Source organism: Hemicordylus capensis, chromosome 4 (assembly GCF_027244095.1).
Source record: "Hemicordylus capensis ecotype Gifberg chromosome 4, rHemCap1.1.pri, whole genome shotgun sequence".
Classification (NCBI taxonomy): Eukaryota; Metazoa; Chordata; class Lepidosauria; order Squamata; family Cordylidae; genus Hemicordylus; species Hemicordylus capensis.
In genome coordinates, this window is record NC_069660.1 from 14903744 (window position 1) to 14924416 (window position 20673).

The following is a 20673-nucleotide window of genomic DNA, read 5'->3' on the forward strand; positions in this document are numbered from 1 at the left end:
TTCCCTGCGCGCGCCGCCCCTCCCTCGGTCCCGCGCCCGTGCGTCACACTGCCCCGGGTGAGGAGATTCGGCCAATGGCGTTCTCCGGAGGGGCGCGTCCATGCTAATAAAGGGGAAGGAATCCCGTAGAGTGGCGGCCCTTGGTTGCGTAATAGAGCGGGGAGGCGGTAGGGAGGAATGTAGTTTTGCAGCTCCCCTGGCTGTTGCCGCGCGACGGTGCTCCCCCCTCCGCAGTTACCGGTTCAACCATCCATAGCGACGTACTGCGCGCTCTGATTTGCATCATTATTCATGACTAGTCCCATTGAAATGCATGAGACAAGTTAGTAAAGTAATTAAATAGTATTAATACTGCCATCACTAGGTAAAGGTAAAGCGTGTCGTTGAGTCGGTGTCGACTCCAGGTGACCACAGAGCCTGCCCTGTTGTTGTCTTTGGTAGAATACAGGAGGGGTTTACCATTGCCTCCTCCCGCGCAGTATGAGATGATGCCTTTCCGCATCTTCCTATATCGCTGCTGCCCAATATAGGTGTTTCCAAAAGTCTGGGGAACATACGAGCGGGGATTCGAACCGGCAACCTCTGGCTTGCTGATCTCACTACTGCTATTTATATACCGCTTTTCAATAAACCCGTTCCCTATAGAAAAAGAATAATCGTAAAATGGGTTTCTTGTCCTCAAAAGGCTCCCAGGGTAAAAAGAAACACAGAGCTGGACAGTAGTGAGCACTGGAAGGAGGCTGTGTTGGGGAGGGACTGTTGCCTCCCTTCTGCTAAATATAAGAGAGTCACCACTTTGAAAGGTGCCCCTTTGCCCTGTTAGCACTGCCAACTTAGCAGGAGTATTTACTGGTGAGCAATTTAGCCTGGATGTCAGCTCTTGGGTTTATTTGCATTCAATTTATGCACACATTTAAAAGCACAGACCCTTCCCTTATAATGAAGTCATGCAGCCCAGTCTTATGTGTGTTTACTCGAACAACAGAGCACCAGAGGCGTAGGAGGACGACACACTGGTCCGGCAGGTGAAGGGGATCAAATGGTACCCCTAGCAAGAAGGCTTGCCCTGGCTCTCTTGGGCAGGACTGCTCAACTTTGGCCCTCTTGCAGATGTTAGCCTACACCCCCCATCATCCCTGGCTATTGGCCACTGTTGCTGGGGATTATGGGAGTTGTAGTCCAAAACAGCTAGGGAAGCCAAAATTGAGCAGGCCTGCTCTAGGGGCTCACTTCATTGCCCAGCCACAGAAGCTCCCCTGCTGAGTGATGTGAGAGTTCAAGTTTCTAACTGGGATCTGGGGATGTGGGTTTTCCTATAGAACAGGAGTTCTCAACGTTGGGTCCCCAGATGTTTTTGGACTTCAACTCCCATAATCCCCAGCCCCAGTGGCCTTTAGTTGGGGATTATGGGACTTGAAGTCCAATAACATCTGGGTACCCAACGTTGAGAATCCCTGCTGTAGAACATAGCATGACAATGGGGTTGATGGAAGAGAAGTGAACTCCCTGCTTCTCTTCTGGCTCTGGTAGGAGTCATGACAATGAACTTTCAGGCTAGCATGATGGACAAAAAATGTAATGCATGTATACTCCAAAGTAAGTCCTGTTATGTCTGATGAGGCTTACTCTGAGGTAAGGTGGCATAGGGTGCTTGCAGTTCTATGCATACCTAACTCTGAATAAGACCAATTGAACACAATTATTTCTGAGTAAATAAATATGCATAGACTCAGGCTACAAATAACCTGCTGTAATGACAATAAATATGATTCCCTCCATAGGCTGGCACAGCTCTTTGCATCATAAGGATTCTATTAATAATTACATGATATCCCTTGTATTCATCCTACCATGTAAATTCCACAGGCATGTACTGACAGCACTTACTTGTTCATTTTGTGCAAAACATTTAATTACCGACACGCAAGGTTTGATAGGAAGATTCAGCCACCCAAATCTTAACATTCTACCTCCGGATTAAACAGCAGGGTGAGACTCAGAAGAAGATGGCCAATCAGGCTCACAGACATGCTGGTTCTCTCCTACCTGTGCCAAATATGATGAGAAAATAGATCTAAGGATTATTTTTCCTCGCAGCCTGTCCAAAGCTAGCAAATATTTTGAATTTCCAGTTGAATCCAACTAAAGTGGATTCAAGTAGCAGGCTCTGATATTCAGTTTCAAATAATGAAAAATTTAATGAGTGTCACTGAAACTCCTATGAAGTTTTAATCTGAAGACTAAATCCAATCTGGATATCATGCAGATAAAATGCTCTCACTACCAGAGAAACTCACAAACTGGCATTTAACAAAACAAAACTGGGAGGTAGTTGTGAACAACAGCCCCAACACTTCATTCCAATTCTTAAATAAGGCAGCATGTCACAAATGAATATAATTGTCCCAGATTTGATCATTATCTGATAGAGTGATGGCAACTCAGGGACTAGCTGATGGCAAAGAATGTTGTTTCTCCTCCGTAGAGTTAGGAAACAATTCACCCACAAAACCAAGCTCCATCTGTAGAATGCAGCAGTTTGAAGTGTGTATTTCTAGACGAATGGCAGGCAGGCAGGCCCTGCCAATTAATTGAGATATTTTTCTCAAATGATGGCCGGCCAGCCATGCCAATGCCAATGCCACTTCCGGTGAAGGAGGTACCCATCTGTGGTTTGATAAATACAGCAGATTATGGCACTCCTGTGCCACTGCCTTTTTTAGAACATAAGGTATAAATGCAACTTGCCTCCCCCCGACCCCCCCCCCCACATACCTGCACTACTTACAGAACTTCTGAGAAGTGTTGCTACCCTACATGCACCATATGTTACTGTGACCACATGCTAAGGAAAATAAGAGTTCCTGGTCTAATAGTTTTGTGAATCATGGCAGATATCGCTTGTAGTACAAGAATGAGAAAAGTGACTGACTCAGAGTTACCAACTTTTGGGCTGGTTTCTGTGCCTCTTGCTCAATCTGTAATTGAACTGCTTTTTACAGTGCTGTGAAAAGTTTCATTTGTTGATTTAGGCAATCAAGAAACATAGAAGGCTCAGATACAGACCAGGCCAGATTTTTGTGATCAGTTGGCAACCTTAGACTCCAATTCTGCAGTTTTTGTTTCCCCACCTTCCAGCTAAGATTGGTTCCCAAAGTGGCTTGAAATTTAAAAGCCCACCAGAAGAATTTCTAACATATTGGTGATACATCAGAAGAGTTTATGGCAGTCTCTTCTGGTTCCTAGCAGTTGATGTCAAAGTCCAGCTTCCAGGCTGTTCTCCTGAAAGAGGGACAGCAGATGTGCAGGGACTGGCTGATGGCAAAGATGGGCAGCCCTTCTGTTGATTTGCTGGTTGACGACACAGCGTAGATCCACATGCTTCCCTCTAGAGGACAGAAGGACCTACAGATGGCCTCAGGGGCTGACTAATGAATGGTAAAGATGCCTACCTACTTAAGCCATCGCTTTCTAAGTTACCTAAGGCACTCGAATGAAGCATCTTTCCTTCCCAGTTTGCTGGAGTGCTTGCCTCCCCCACTTGTCACCAGTTTATATGTCTGGCACAAAGCATACTTGATATCCCATTAGATTTTCACTTGCCAAAACCTGGAAACCAGAGTTTCTGATTTACAGCCAGTTAGAACGCTTGGACTTCAGCTTTGAGAATTCTGACCGTTCCAGTAAATTAACACTGGACTCTTAGAAGCAAATTAAAACCAACTGCTGTATGTCTGCCGAAATCCACTATGCCTCCAGCTCCTTCCACATTTCTGAAAACAGAAGTCAAGGGATGATGGTGTCCTAGGCCACAATCCAGTAAGCTACTTTATGTACGCTAAAGGGCTTAACGTGCGAAGTTGACATATATTCAGCCAGATCATTGGCTCTCCAAAGTCTCAGAAAAGTCAGAGATGTTAGTTAAACTGCTCCGGGGTGATTGGCGAACACCTCAAAATCTGCCTTTTGGGCTCACAGGAAATTCGCTCAGAAAGGAACAGTTTCATGTAAGTTTTAAATTGCGAAAAGTGTGGACTCAGGAAATGACTGGACTGAGACAAGATTTAAGTTTCAAAATAAAAAGAAGCAGGGAGAGGGGGAACTTTTGAAGACCTCCCTCTATGGCCTTTAGGAAGACCCCCAAAGGGGCTATGGATTTTTTTTAAAAATTAATATAATATAAGTCACTGTACACATATTCAGGTTGGCACTATGTACAGTGAATCAGGGCTTGTGAATACTGAGCTGAAACTTATGAGCTAAGATTGTATTCATTTGCTCTTACTTTTCTTCTGGTGATAAGTGAGTTAAATGTGATGTCTTAATAATATAGCTATTAATGGTGACTTTGTCTTTGAATCAGTGTGAAATCCTTGTATTGAGGCCCACTGGGAGTTTCTTGCTCTCTTTCTCTCATTTTAACTGTCTTTCTGAAGTACTAGAATATATTCCAAGCAGTGACACAGTTTATTCTGCATATCCTTTAATTATTTTCAGAGTATCTGGGAAAAGTCAAATTCTCCATTTATTTTTAAAACTTATATAATAGTGATGCTACAGTCAAGACAGGCACTTCTGTTTAGTTTTCCAAGTACACCTCCACATAGTATTTGGGTATTTCATGAGCCCCAGCATACTGAAATTTGTCGTTTTCCAGCATTTTTTGGTCTGGCTACTACGTCCACTGCTAAATAGTTTTTGAAATATTAAAAGATTAACGAGCTTGACTTGTATTTTTCAGCTGATATTATGGTAAAGTTATCTGAAAGATGGGTGTCAGATGTTTGGACAGGGGGTGCAATTTCAGTGCTTGCCCTAGACGCTATTTCCCTAGCTATGCCTCTGCCCGCAGTCGTCTTTTTTCTAAACTAAAAAGCCCCAGGTGTTGTAGCCTTGCCTCATTAGAAAAGTGCTCTAGGCCCCTGGTCATCTTGGTTGCCCTCTTCTGCACCTTTTCCAGTTCTACAATGTCCTTTTTTAGATATGGTGACCAGAATTGTGCACAGTACTCCAGGTGTGGTTGCACCACAGTTTTGTATAAGGGCATTCTGATATTAGCAGTTTTATTTTCAAACCCCTTCATAATGGTTCCGAGAATGGAATTGGCCTTTTTTACAGCTGCCAGGAAGCCAGGAAGTTGAACTAGGAATCCAAAAATGCATAAAATCCACTTTGTGCAACTCCTGGATGCTCCTTCTCCCTCCTTACTTAACTTAAAGGTCATATGTCATATGCACTGCATCTAGATATTTCTAGTGAGACCTGTTCATGCTGTCAGTGTCTTCATCCAAACTTATCAAGACCCTCTCAAGTTCCCTGAGCTAGAAGGCAGGGAAGGCTGGATAGAGATGTGGGAAACACATACAGCTTCCCCATTCCCCATTAACAATCTAGTGTCCTGAGTGGTGGGTACACACAAGCAGAAGAGGTGAGTGAAAATATGGTCTTCTTAAGCCCTAGGAAACCCTTCCATGTATATGGTGTGTATCCATAGTAGACTGGTTTAAGTCAATTAATTGTACTTAACATTTTCCCCTTTGTATGTCTTATTTTTTCCCTTACTTTGATCATTAAATTTACTTGTCTTTTTGAACTTTTTAAAAAACAGCAAGATATTTTGTTAGCAAAAGATTTAAACTTAAAATTACAAACATTTTGAACAGCAAGTCTGCAAACATATTTTTTAGCAATAATCCCCATGTATTTTTTTTTCTTCTCTTCTGCCAAATTTTCCATCATAGTTTTCAAGTTCTTGTTGACTTCATCTAATGCCTAGCTTGCCTTTTCAGTATTTCAAGCAGAGTACCTTCAAATTCAGGATGATGATCAATCATGACTTTCTTACAGCATTCATCCTCAATTTTGTGTCTCTCTTCCACCATCACTTGAAAGCTTTTTCTTTGCCTTCATTTCTTCCTCCATCCCCTCTAAAATTGCAGCTTGCATGTCATCCCCCTTTCCCCCTGTATATTGAAAACTGTGCAATCAGTATGTGTATACTTAAATTTTATTTTATGTTTTGCAGTACTTACCTTTTTTTTGTTTTTGTTTTTGTTTTTGTTTTGTTTTGTTTTGTTTTGTTTTGGACCAGGAATAAGGCCTGGGGAACAAATACTTTCTCCTGGGTGCTCTTTTTCACCTTTGTTTCTAGCTGTCCTCTCTCAGCCTGAGCTATATTAAATAATAAATAGTGGTTGACATGATGAGGAAAACTAGATCTTTAGCCATATTAGTGGCTCAAGTAGTTTTAAAACATTATTAGCCATGTACTTTCTAGCTGCACAGAAAATAAAAGCACCAATTTATTCTGAAATAATTCAAAGTTTTTAAAAACTTTGCCACAAGTTCTCCCAGCAACAGCAAACTGCAGTTTGAATATAAGGAAAATGTCATTTCCCTGCAAAGATATTTAGATCCCTGCAAGCAACAACTGAGCATTCCATTCTCTGAGCATCCTCATAAGGTCAGACTTGCCCTTATCAATGGCATGTAAGGCCTTGTGATATGTGTACAGTACAGAGACACTGCTGTTCATAGCACAAAGGTTATTCTTTCCAGCTTCCAAGCAGATCTTTCACAAAAATGGCACCTCTCATGTCAAGCAGAAAGGCCAGGTTGCATTTATCCATGACACCTCTTTCATGACCTGAGTGCGGAACTTGGAAAGGACCATAGAGATATGCAAAGTAAGATGAAGATGCCAATCATAGGATCGCTCTTCAAATCTCAAGGTTCCAATATCAGGATTACAAATCCATCAGAAAACATAGGACTGAAGTATGTTCATCAGATATCTCTCTGGCAATCTGAAAAGAGAACAAACAAAGCATACATTCTCTCCTGCTAATTTATCCTGTAAACAAGGCAAGAAAAGAAAATTAGCAGAGGGTTAAGAAGAGAGAAAGATGCTTATAGGTGCCTCGTATCCAACCCAATATATAACAATATAATCCATATAAAATATAATCAATCAAAAGGCAAAAGGTTCATTTCTGTAAAAGGATATGGAAGTAAAACATGGTTGAAACAAGGTAAAGCCATATCAAAATGGACTAAACAAGTAGGGGTCTTCAAACTCCTAGTGTGCTCCAAATTAGTGTCAATATTCTGACTTTACAATTCTTCCTCTACTCCATCAAGGATATAAAAGACAGCCATGATTACAATATAACACAGTCTGGACAGTGTGTAAATTAACCAGTATCTATCTTCTATCTATATATTTATTTCTCTTAGACATACCCGTTGCTAATCCCATGTGTGGCAGCATTCACGAGAGTTCGGAGAGCTACCGGATAGTGATGGGGATGATAACGACAGGGATGGGCAGCCGTCTGGCTGGGAATTAGTGGCGGCGGTGGTGGGCAGGCAAATGACGGCACCAGAGGGCGGGAGAGCAAGGATGCTTGCTGCCTGAAAGCATCTATTCTCCCTTTCTCTCCCTCTCTGAGGAAGGGGAATAGATGCTTTCAGGCAGCAAACGCTGCCTGAAAAAGATCAGCAAGTGCTCGGGACTCCCGGTAGCCCAGGCGGGGGTGGGCAGGATTTCGCTTGGGGTGCACGGAATGTCAGCAGAGGGGCCGCCGGGCGGGGCTGGACTTGGCTCCGTACCTGCGGGATACCCTGGACTAACAAGTTTCCGACAACATACAAAGGCAGACCTACATAAAGCACATTGCAGTAGTCCAACTTGGAGGTTACCAGTTGTTGTACCACTGTTTTCAGGTCATTCTCCTCAAAGAACGGGAAGAGTTGTCGAATCAATTGCAGCTGGTTAAAAGTTCTCCTGGCCACAGTCTCAAGCTGAGGCACCAGGGTGAGATACGGGTCCAAGAGAACTCCCAAGCGATTAATCCGTTCTTTCTGGGGGAGTGTAATCTCATTCAGAACAGAAAGTTCTATCCTGTCTTGCAGATTATGACCCCTCACAATGAGCACCTCCATCTTGTTTGGATTGAGCTTGTTTATTATCCCTCTTCCAGCCCATTACTGCTTTTAGGCAGCCATTTAAGGGGCTAATGCAATTTCCCGATATTGATGACAAGGAGAAATAGATTTGGGTGTCATCAGCATATTGATAACACCCAGCACCAAATCACCCAATGATCTCACCCAGTGGTTTCATGCAGATGTTAAAAAGCATTGGTGACAGAATGGTGCCCTGAGGAACTCCATATAGTAGCTCCCATTTTGAAGAGCAACTGTCACCAAGTGCCACCATCTGAAATCTACCTGAGACATAGGAGTGGAACCCCTGTAAAACAGTGCCTCCTATTTCCAAATCCCTTAGGCCAGGGATTCTCAAACTTGGGTCCTCAGGTGTTATTGGACTTCAACTCCCATAATCCCCAGCCTCAGTGGCCTTTGGTTGGGGATTATGGGAGTTGAAGTCCAATAACACCTGAGGACCGAAGTTTGAGAATCACTGCCATAGGCAATCCAGAAGAATACTATGATCAGTAGTATTGAAAGCTGCTGAGAGATCCAAAAGAACCAGCAGAGTCGCACTCCCTCTGTCAATTCCCTGGCGAAGGTCATCTATCAGGCCGATCAAGGCCATCTCAACCCCATAGCCCACCCTAAAGCCTGTTTGAAATGGATCTAGATCAGGGCAGCAGAACTCAAATGCCCTAGTGGGCTGGAACCAGCCACAACTTGGCGTGCAGGTTGAACTCCTATGAAAATTCTGCTATGAACTCCTGAGAAGCACCAGACAAACCAGTCCCAAAGTGGACATTGAAATCACCCAGTACCAAAAGCCCAGGAGAGTCCAACACCAGCTCAGCGACCAGGTCCATCAGCTCAGTTAGGGAGTCTGTTAGGCAGCAGGTTGGACAGTATCCCCAATCTATCCTGAGTCCCCAGGCTAAGGTACACACACTCAATATAAGTCAATTCTCTCACAGGGATCCTGCTAAGGGAGATATTATTCTTATGGACCACAGCTACCCCACCCCACTGGCCACTGCCCCATACTTGCTCAGCAACACAGCACCCTGGGAGAAGAAGATGGGTCCACATAGGACCACTAGCCTCCCCCAAGCAGATCTCAGTTATACAAGCCAGGTCAGCTCCTTCATCCACGATCAAATCATGGATGATTTTGATCTTATTTTGAACTGACCTGGCATTACAAAGGAGCATGGTTAGGTTCAGTAGGAAGTTGAAACTACTCCCTAAGGCCTGAGAGCTGACAGGGCACCTGGAAAGGAAAAGAGTAATTAAATTACTGGACTCCCTTCCCTTGTAATGTCATGCTGGCCTGCCAACGCCCAATTCTCTATTGCCCACCACGAATGAAATAGCTGCTCCAATCTCATTGAATGCGCCTCCTGCTCCATCTTTACCCTTCCCCAGTCCCACATCAAAGGACTGGTCCGGCACCACCGACTGGCCCCCTTTAGCAACTTGTTTCAGTGGCAAAGCCAGCAGCTGTAGCTAAGTCAGCAACTGCACATCTGGCTTCCCTCTGCCCCACATGCCATACTCCCCAGCACCCCACCTCTCACATGGACTCTGGACCTTGGCTGATGAAACTGGCCCCCACAGCAGCAGCTTGTCAGCCCAATCAGGACAGAGGCTCAGGCTGGCAAAAGGTATTCAGTCCCAGCAGCTGGTCTTCTCTATTGGTCAAGGATGAAGAGAGGAGGCAAGGCAGGCTCAGCAAATCTCCCAGCTCAGGCCAGGGAGATTCAGATGGGAAAGAGCCCCTGGTTTCTCAGCTAGCCCACCAGTCTTCCTCGCTGCCTCTGGCTTGTCCTTTTCAATTCTTATGGGACTACTTGCAGCAGCGATACAGGAAGATGCTGAAAGGCATCATCTCATACTGTGCGGGAGGAAACAATGGTAAACCCCTCCTGTATTCTACCAAAGACAACCACAGGGCTCTGTGGTCGCCAGGAGTAGGCACCGACTCGACGGCACACTTTACCTTTACTTTGATTAATTCCCCTCATCATGTCAGTGATTATTTTTCTAATGCTTCTCTTGGGTTTTATTCAAACTAGCTGAACCCACACATAGCATCTGTGCGCTAGGACTTTGTTGCTCTCCTTGCCCCCTCCCCGCCGTTGCCACAGCCCCTGCTTTATTGTTCAGTGTCAGCCACCCACTCTCGTCTGCCCCCTCCCTGCCGTTTGCTTGCTCACCCCGCTCTCTCATTCACCCCCTCCCCACCACTCACCCACTTGCTCACCCCCTTCTCACCACTTGCTCACCCCTCCACACTCACTCACTCACTCCCTCCCCTCCCACTAGCTCACTCACCCCCCCTCCCTGCCACTTGCTCACTCACTCACCCCCTACCCACTCCTCTTCCCTATCTGCATATGGAATCCCCACTGCCCAATTACCACGGTGCTTCTGCTCTGTTACCTCCAATTGATAAAGCAGAGTGTTGGTGGGGCTTGCCACATACGACCTTAGTATATTATATATGTTGAGATGTTCAACATTTGTATTATCTCATTCTTACCTTTCTCTAGTTCCTCATTTAGGCTTCTAAAACCACAGTAATCCCTTTGTGACTTCACAATCTTCTAATTATCTTATAATTCTACCAGATTAATTGTAACAAAATGAATTTCTCTTTCTGTATTAGGGAAAGTGATTGCTATGTCTTAAGGATTGTTTGATACTGCAGCACTTTTAAAACATATTCATAATCGGAATATGGTACCTAATGATTCAAAAACAACTAACACACTGCAGTCCTCTGTACATGTACCTGAGGGAGTACTTAATCTTTCACACACACCCCTCTTTTTTCATTGTGTTTATCCCTTATTATCTGGCAAAGAGATAAGCAAATTTCCTAATTTTCATTTTAGTTTCCCTCTGAGCTTATTTTGACATTCTCTACTCTGACAGTCAAAAAAGGAACAGAAAGTGGTGGAGGGGGAGAGCTTTCATTATTATTCACAGTACTGTCTCACAAGTTCAGTCTTATTTTGTCTGAGTGAGTTACTTTTAGAACGTGAGAGGAAACAAGTTATTAGACAGCAGAATGGTTGTCAAGAGCAAAGAAAGGATTCTAGGAAGAAGCGGGACATTAGGGGTATTAATTAAACCCTTAAAGAACCAGTTTAACTGCCATACATGTATCCGGAAAGTGAAAAAAAGCAAGCCAGTTCATTAATGAAAAAGGAAATTTGATAGCCTAGCTCAAGTCTAATATCCGGAACTAGGAGATGCTGGGAAGCAACTTGGTGTTCTTTTTTTTTTTAAAGCAAGTGGTCCATTGGGGCTATGAAGGGGGGAATTGGAAACTGCTACAACCACAGTCAGGATGTGGGGTAGCATTAAGTTGCACCCTGCTTAATATATTAAATTTGCACGCAATCTTTGCCATTCAAACCCTGTCTTGGCTCCTCGCTCCAAGCTGCAAATAAGGACAGTCTCATTGCAGTGTTATACTGCTGAAGAACACATTGTTGTTGTTTTTAAAATAGTTTAAAAAGCTCCCTCAAGCTCTCCTGATCTAGCCAAACCTCCTTTGTTCCTTCCACAGTTCTGGCCGTTAGATTTCCAATCTAGTCTAGATTTTGCTTGGAGATCTGCACTGAGTCCACACAAGGCATCTAAAAATCTGGCCATTTTAGTAATGCTGTCTCTTTGCAATCAGTTTGCAATAAGGCCCCACACACATGCACACACAGCATTTCCCTTTACATGTCTAATTGCATAGTCTTTTGCACACCATCAGAAACAACTCCCAGACAATCATTAAACCATAGCACGATTTGATAACTTTGTCAACAGTCGCTAGCTCAACTTGCCACCTGTATTGAGTAACAATACAGTTCTCTGCCATGAACCTTGTTGCCTTTTAAGATCATCTGGAGAGGTCCAGTTGTGGTTGCTGCCGGCTTGTTTCGTGGCGCCCTTCTATCCAGGTAAAAGCCAGGGTAAAAACTCTGGGCTACCTGGCAGGGCAGCCCCAGGATGAGTCATGATCCCGGTGCTTCACAAGAGCAGGCCCACCCCGGTAGGACTGCACAACCCTGGGTAGGGGCTGCTCGTGTGAACAGCCTCCAAGTGCCCTTTGAAGGATGAGAGAGGATGATGAGAACTCGAATTAGCTTGAACTATCTTGTTTCTTTTTGGAATAAATAACGTACAGGTTTTCCAAGGTTCCCAGAGCATCTTGAGTGGATCTGGAAATGAGTGAGAATAGCCAACAGAGAATGTGTTTTCCTCAAAGCCTCCAAATTAGCAAAATAGCCAAACAGGAAAAGGAAGTCAAGGACAAAGCAGAGAGTGACTGGAAAGAAGAAGGAGGCTAGGACTAATCCTGACAAGAATGCACTCAGGATTCTGGCACAGTGTATCTTGAATTGGAGGTGCCAGCAGCAAGAAAGCCATTGAGGCATAAAGGTCAAGGCAAGGGGAGACAGTTGTCAGGGGGCCCTCTGCCTTCGGGGATCCCCCAGAGGCAAGTCACATGACCAACTTCCCCAGCCGTGCACCTGCCCGAGCTTCCTTCTGTTTTATTCATCCTCCGAAATTGATGTGTTAAGACCTGAAATTACCAGAACAGCACATCTTTCTCTAGTACCATTAAATGACTTGCATCATCCCAATTTACGAAACCTTTAAAAAAATAATTTAGGATGATGTTCTATTGTGGCAAAGAGGGTGTGTGTGTGTGTACACACACACACACACACACAAACACACACACACAATGTTTTTTGTTACTACTATTCAGCCTCAATTAAGATTTCTTTACTTCATGAGCTGAGCTTCAGTGAGTGGAGGGGCCCATTTTAAAATCTTGTCTCTGGGCTCACTCCAACCTTGCTACGTCCCTGGTCAAGGTAAAGTGTGCCATCGAGTGGGTGTCAACTCCTGGCAAACATAGAGCCCTGTGGCTGTCTTTGGTAGAATACTGGAGGGGTTTACCATTGCCATCTCCCGTGCAGTATGAGATGATGCCTTTCGGCATCTTCCTATATCTCTGCTGCCCGATACAGCTGTTTCCCATCATCTGGGAAACATACCAGCGGGGATTCGAACTGGCAACCTCTGGCTTGCTAGTCAAGTCATTTCCCCGCTGTGCCATTAGGTGGTATTATTGAGGCATAGTGTATATATCGAGGCATAGTCTGTGTGTATGTGTGTGTGTGTAGATATCTATCTATCTATTTATCTCTCTCTCTCTCTCTCTCTCTCCAATAAGTATTTTTTTTAAATAACCTTTCAAATAATGTCCAAGTAGTGTGCAAAAAATTCATAACCTTGTCAAGTACTCTTAGGATTGTATGTGTGGTTTGTTTGTTTAACTCTACACTCCCTGATAATCTAGAAAGCATATTTAGATGAATACTCAAACCTTCCTCCCTCCCTTTTTATCTTGTAGAATGCTCTAAGGCCTAAGTCAAGGAGTTCCCAGCCTTGGATCCTGACATGAATCCTCTTTGGCCATTGTGGTTGAGGATGATGGGAGTTGTAGTCCTACAACATTTAGGGCTAAATGTTGTGAACTCCTGACCTAAGCAAAACATACAGTAGCAATATTCAGGGTCAGATTAACACATAGGCAATATAGGCACTTGCCTACGGCGGCAAATTTTGAGTGTGGTGTGCAAGTAAAGGGCTTGAGTTAGGGGGAAGTTAAATCTTCCTTCTCTACCTTTTAAAAACTGCCACTGCACATCAGGATGGTGGCAGCGTGGCAGGGACGGTGGCAAGTGCTCCTCCCACAGGCCTGCCTGCCTTCCAAATGACAGGTCAGGCCATTTCAATTCCAGGGCTCTCTGCAGATGGTAAAAATATTTACACCCCACCCCACCCCACAAGCCCTTTACTTCTAAACGGAAATCCTTGCTGGATTATCTTATACAAGTATAGCCAACAAGCCCCTTGAGCTGGGGTGGCAAATCTTTGGTTGTCTACGGGAGGCAAAAAGCTTAATCCACCCCCGGCAATATTATTAGGTTTAACATCCAAGCAAAATTTGACATTCTACAAGGCCAAACAACAACAACAACTTCAGACATGTGTTCCAGCACCAGGGACAGATTCAGTAAATGAGAGACAGCATGGTGTAGTGGTTAGAGTGCTGGACTAGGACCGGGGAGACCTGAGTTCAAATCCCCATTCAGCCATGATACTTGCTGGGTGACTCTGGGCCAGTCACTTCTCTCTCTCAGCCTAACCTACTTCACAGGGTTGTTGTGAGGAGAAACTTAAGTATATAGTACACCGTTCTGGGCTCCTTGGAGGAAGAGTGGGATATAGTGTCACACCCTCGATCTCAGATAGCGAGGAGGAAGGGGAAGCTGACAGCCTTTCAGCCGATGCAGGGGTGCCTGAGGGGCAGAGCCCAGCTGTCAGTTCCCAAGAGATGGATGAGGAAGGTTCGGCTGATGTTTCAGAGCAGGTACAGCAGTCTGAGGCAGCAGAGACAGCAATGGACAGACTAGAAGATGAGCTGTGCAGGCAACCCCCACTGACTCCACAGCAACTGCGTGTCACAAGGTGGAGAGCACACCTGGAAACTATCAAGAGGAGTAAACACCTCTTGCAGAGGGCTGATAAGCCTTGAATCCCTGCCAGCTGAGAGTTATCAGCTTGGATTATAAAGTACGCAAGCAGCTTTCTGTTCGCTGCTGGAAGGCAACATTTGTCAACCCTCCTGTCGACAGCTTTCAGCCCGAGCCTGATATAAAGAACTATTCCGAGCCGTGTTTCGTTTCTGTAGGCCAGTTTGTATTGTGGACTATCTTCCTGGACTTCCCTTCTGGGTGGCCAGATTGCTGACATATAAATGTAAATAAATAAATAAATAAGCAAGCAAGCAGCAAATGGTATGAATTGGAGAGAAAATATTACCTTACCTATTATACAGGGAGAAGGTCTGTCTGTTGAGGGCCAGTTCTACCATATTACATATAGATATGATCTACAACACAAGCAATATGAAGAAAAGCAAAAAACAACCCACCAAATATATCATTTCAAGATCACAACTACTACTTTAGGCTGTGGAATTGTTGATGATCCCCCTTCCCAAGATTCCATCCCCTTCTCTCAAACTACTTGCGAATCTGCTCTCATTTTTAAAGGATTTGCAATATAATGGGAGAAGAGAGGGGTGCTTTTTGAAAAACTCAAGTCCATAGATCATTTCAGTATACAGAAAGAGCAGAAGCTTTCAAGACCTAAAAGGACCTTTGTGGCGAGGTCTGAAGACCTATTAAAACAAAAAGGATCCTTTTAAATGTACCCAACTGGATTTAATAAGCAGATGTCCTAAAATTCACATGGAAAGAGCGTTACAAATTGAAAAGTCTGCTTCTCTGCACATTCAGGTAAGCCTGGAAATAATAAAATATGCACTAGAATATGTAAATAACCATGTGGGTGACATATGCAAATCAGCCTGAATAAAGAGGAAAGATGGCAAGGTATGTTGTTCCCAGTCTTCTGTTTTGTTCTAATTTGCATAACTCCAAAAGCAAAACTGCAATTTGTTGAGAGCTGTGGCTTCAGTTATGCAAAGGTTTGTTTTAAAGATGAAATAATCTAAATATATTGATTTTCTTTTTCTATTCTAGTCTTTTTTTTCTGGTGGCTTTTGAACATTGCTAATCATATTCTTGACAGCAGCCAATTCTAGAAGAAAGAAAATAAAACTGGATATTTTCCTCCACTTAAAAAACAGCAAAAAAGTTAATCTAATGTCTCTTTCTTCTCAGTGCCAAATTGCACATTATACTAAAACTCTGTACTCTCCAGGTCAGGCAAGGTCCATTGTGAACAGAATGGTTAAACAGGTGGAGGGTCAGTTTCAGGACAATTTATGATGCAAAGAGCAGGAGGCAGAGTGCATGGTCAGAGATCTTGTTATTCTTGGACATATTGAAACTTGGGGATGTCTACACAGCACATATCTATCAGCTTTATACCAATGTAACTTCCCAAGAATCCTAGAAACCATAGTTTGGAGAGGATGCAGGGAATTTTCTATTGCACCTCCCTAAACCCTCCCCCCACAGAACATCAGTTTCCGGGGGTGGGGAATGAATATTAAGTTAATGTATCTGTTTTTCTGATCTGAAAATGAAATAAGATCTGTTCAGGGTCACGTGGGGGGCGCCAAAAAGTGGCTTCCCCCCGCCACGCCCCCTGGATCGCCCGCCAAGTGTGGCGGCAGGCGTGCGGCGGCAATTCGGCGGCGGGTCGCCCGCCGAGTGCGGCGGTGGCTGGTGGCATCCCATGGCCTGTGTAGCGGCGGTGCGGAGGACAGGCAGCGACGCCGAGCCGAGCGGCCTGGCATCACTGCCTGCACTCTGCACCGCCACTACACAGGCCATGGGATGCCACCAGCCACCACACCAGCCACCACCGCACTCGGCAGGCAACCCGCTGCCGTCGCCGCCACTCGTGACCCGCCGCCGCATCGCCGCCACCCCGCCAACGCCAAATCACTGGCCGCCGCGCCGGGCCAGGTATGTGGGGGCGGGGGGGCGCCATTTCAGGGCCATAGCTTGCCCTGGGTGCCGTTTCCCCCCAGTACACCACTGGATCTGTTTTAGACATTTCAATATGCCTATTGGCTCTACATAAGAACAAAAGAACAGCCCTGCTGGATCAGGCTCAAGGCCCATCTAGTCCAGCATCTTGTTTCACACAGTGGCCCATCAGATGCCACTGGAAGCCTACAGGCAGGAGCTGAGGGCATGGCTTCTCTCTTGTTGTTACTCCCCTACAACTGGTAATCAGAGGCATCCTGCCTCTGAGGCTGGAGGTGGCCTGTAGCCCTCAGACTAGTAGCCATTGATAGACCTCTTCTCCATGAAGTTATCCAAAGCCATCCAAACTAGTAGCCAACACCACAAGTTGAGTATGTGTTGTGTGAAAAAGTACTTCTGTTTGTTGGACCTAAATTTCTTGGCAATCAGTTTCATGGGATGGCCCCTAGTTCTAGAATTACGTGATTGAGAGAGAGAGAGAGAGAGAGAGAGAGAGAGAGAGAGAGAGAGAGAGAGATATTTCTCTCTATCCACTTTCTCTACACTGTGCATGATTTTATATACCTCTATCATGTCTCCCTGCAGTGGTCTTATGTGGAAGAGACCTGGTCTTGTGGCAGCAAGCATGACTTGTCCCCTTAGCTAAGCAGGGTCTGCCCTGGTTGCATCTGAAAGGGAGACTAGAAGTGTGATCACTGGAAGATCTTCCCCTTAGGGGGATGTTGCTGCTCTGGGAAGAGCATCTAGCAGGGACGGAGCCACCATTGGGCAAAAGGGTTCAAAGGATCCAGGCCACCCACCAATCAGGGACTGTGAGCGTGGCCCCAGACACGCCCCTCATGTCTGATGTCAGATGCGGGGGCATTATTTTGGTCCCAAATGGGGCAGCACTGTTTGTATAAGGGCATTGTAATATTAGCATTTTTATTTTCAGTCCCCTTCCTAATGATCTGTAGGATGGAATTGGCCTTTTTCACAGCTGCTGCACATTGAGTTGACACTTTCAATGAGGTATCCACCACAATCTCGAGCTCCCTCCTGGTCAGTCACTGACAGCTCAGATCCCATCAGTGTATACTTGAAGTTGGGGTTTTTCACCCAATGTGCATCACTTTACACTTGCTAGCATTGAACCACATTTGCCACTTTGTCACCCACTCCCCCAGTTTGGAGAGAACCTTTAGGAGCTCCTCACAATCTATTTTGGATTTCACTACCCTAAATAGTTTGGTATCATCTGCAAATGTGGCCACCTCACTGCTTACCCCAACTTCTAGATAATGTATGAATAAATTAAAAATCACCGGTCCCTGGGGGACCCCACTTCTTACTTCACTCCCTTGTGAAAACTCTTCATTTATACCAGTAGTGGAGCCAGACCAGAGGCAGCCTGTGTCCAGCTGCTGCTGCCCCACTTGCCCCATCCCCTATGTCTGACGTCAGATGCGGGGTGTGTGTGTGTGGTCTGGCTCCCGAATAAGGCCACGCAGCCCCATTAGGGAGTTAGATTCAGGCCAGCACTGCGTTCACAGTGCAGCCAGGAGCAGCTCTTCCCTGCCTTTAAGGCAGGGGACATCCACTCCTGGCTATGCTGCAAACACAGCGATGGCCATTTAACTCCCGAATGGGGCCACGCGGCCTCACTCGGGAGCTAAACCAGCACCCCCGCATCTGTCATCAGATGTGTCGGGGCCACGAGGCGCAGCCCCTGAGGGAAGGTGGCCCGGCTTATTTGAACCCAGTCACCCAATAGTGGCTACACCCCTGACTTATTCCTACCCTCAGTTTCCTGTCCTTCAGCCAGTTAGCAATCCACACATGTACTTGTCCCCTTATCCCATGACTGCTAAGCTTTCTCAAGAGACTTTGAAGAGGAACTTTGTCAAAAGCTTTTTGGAAGTCCAGGTATACTATGCCAGCTGGATCACCTTGATCCACAGACTTGTTGACACCCTCAAAGAACTCCAAAAGGTTCATGAGGCAAGATTTACATTTGCAGAAGCCATGCTGGTTCTTCCCCAGCCGGGCATGTTCTTCTATGTGCTTAATAATTTTATCCTTGAGGATACTTTCCATCAATTTGCCTGGAACAGACGTTAAGCTGACCAGCCTGTAATTTCCCAGATCGCCGCAGGATTCCTTTTTGAAAATCAGTGTTACAGTTGTTACTTTCCAGTCCTCCGGTGCAGAGCCTGATTGTAGGGATAAGTTATATATTTTTGCAAGGAGGCCAGCAATTTCACATTTGATTTCTTTGTGGACTCTTGGATGGATGCCATCTGGCCCTGGCAATCTGCTGGTTTTTAATTTATCCAGACAGTTTAGGACATCATCTCTTATCACTTCTATCTGACTCAGTTCTTTAGCCTCCATCCCCGATGGCCGGGTTCAGGAACAGGTATATGCTCAGTATCCTCTGCCATGAAGACGGCCGCAAATAACTCATTTAGCTTCTCTGCAACCTCCATATCCTCCTTAATAATCCCTTTCACTCCCTCATTGTCTAATGGTCCAAACGCCTCCCTGGTAGGTTTCCTGCATCTGATATATTTAAAGAAGTTTTTGTTATCCCCCTTGATGCTTTAAGCTAAATGTTCCTCAAACTCTCTTTTTGCCTCTGTTATTGTCACCTTGCATTTCTTTTGCAGAGTTTGTATTCCTTTCCGTTCTCTTCATTTGGACTGGCCTTCTGATTTTGGAAGGAAGTCTTCTTCCCGTTTATGGCTTTCTTGACTTTACCTGTTAGCCCTGCTGGCATCCTCATGGTACCTTTCCTACAGATGGAGTGTTTTCTCACATGACACTAGAAGTGTTAATGTTTGAGCCTCCTTTGCATGCTTATAAATAATGTTTACATGGGCTAATTAGCAGAAGACAGTCGTGTTTGTGTACATTCTAGCTGGAGGAGGATTAGACTTAATTACAGATGCAATAAATGTCCCAAGCCCTACATAGGCCATGCCTACATTTCTCAAATACCCTCATGTCCTAGGCCAAAGTTCCCAAAAGCCACTCCCCCCACAACTGGAATGCCCTGTATGTCTGATTTCTGCTTGCCCTGGAACATCTTAAAGACAATAGCCAACATCCAAAGCAGCAAAGCACATGCAGTGCAAAGCCATTATGCAAGCTATCTGCACCCAGTCTGTGGAGCCCATGCTCCAGAGCAGTGTTGCAGAAATGCAAGCCTACTTGCAGTTGTGCAACAGTTACACAATTGTGTCCTGCCTTTGCCAGGTCAGCACCATGTGGCTGGTTATTCTCAGGTTGAAAGAGAAACCAGTGGGACTGAAGGTCTGAGTGGTTCACAGGCCTGAAGGAGGGCTGGAAATTGCAGCAGCAGGGAACCAAAGGCACCAGGAGTGAGAGCTGTTCAGGAGGGTGGTTGTGAGGCAGACTCAGTTTTATGGTCAAGAAATGGTTAAAAGGGTCTGCATAAAACCAAGCTGCTCTAATTACAACTTGCTAACAGCACAATAAATTCCTGTTGGTATGTAAGACAGGGGCCCCTTTTGCTATCTGTAGATAACAACCTGCTGGCCAGCACTCTCTCAAGGCCACAGTTTTAGGGAGTGAAAATAGTTTAGCAAGATGCAGAGAGAAGGAGGGGGAGAAATGCTTAGTTATAGCTTAGTATGGGAAATTGTCTGATTGGTAGTAATTGTTAAGACGATGCTTACTAATGAGAATTGTATCCACTATATGTAAATAGTTATGCGTATAAAAGGCGAAGCCACAGTGTAATCTGGGTCTCAGCCTTTGGAATTCATTCCGCTGGGATCAATTGCCGGCAATAAATCTGCTTTCTCTCACTATTGGTGTCAAGTCTCTGTCACAGAACCCGGGGAATTCTGCTACAGTTGGTTCTGGAGAATAGGCTAGCTGAGGTACTGGGACCAAACAGCAAGGTGCTGACACTTGGGAGCTGTTCTAGCAGCCATCTCGAGATTCTGGAGGGTTTTTACAGGCTCTAGCTGATAGCAGGTCTCTGACTCATTCATGACAGCTGCTGAAACTGGCTCTGTGGTTCCTCCTGAGTAGATCTTTAGCTCCCAAGGAGGACATTTTCCCACTGATTCCACTGCTCTCGCAGATCAGCCCCCCTAGCTCAACAGCAACAGTGCTCCTGGGCATTTGGAGACTCCTCTCAGTTGGACTCCTGGGGGTTCGAAGAAGGTAAGAAATCCCAGGAGGT

General features: G+C 45.2%; 1 long non-coding RNA gene across 1 annotated transcript in view; it reads right to left on the minus strand.

The window, feature by feature from the left end:
• Positions 1-6278: 6278 nt before the first annotated feature.
• The window catches only part of LOC128323018 (uncharacterized), a 28890-nt gene continuing 14495 nt past the window's right edge, over positions 6279-20673 (minus strand). The window contains exon 2 of the long non-coding RNA XR_008306148.1: positions 6279-6806. This is a non-coding gene — a long non-coding RNA (uncharacterized LOC128323018). The remainder of the gene's footprint in view (positions 6807-20673) is intronic.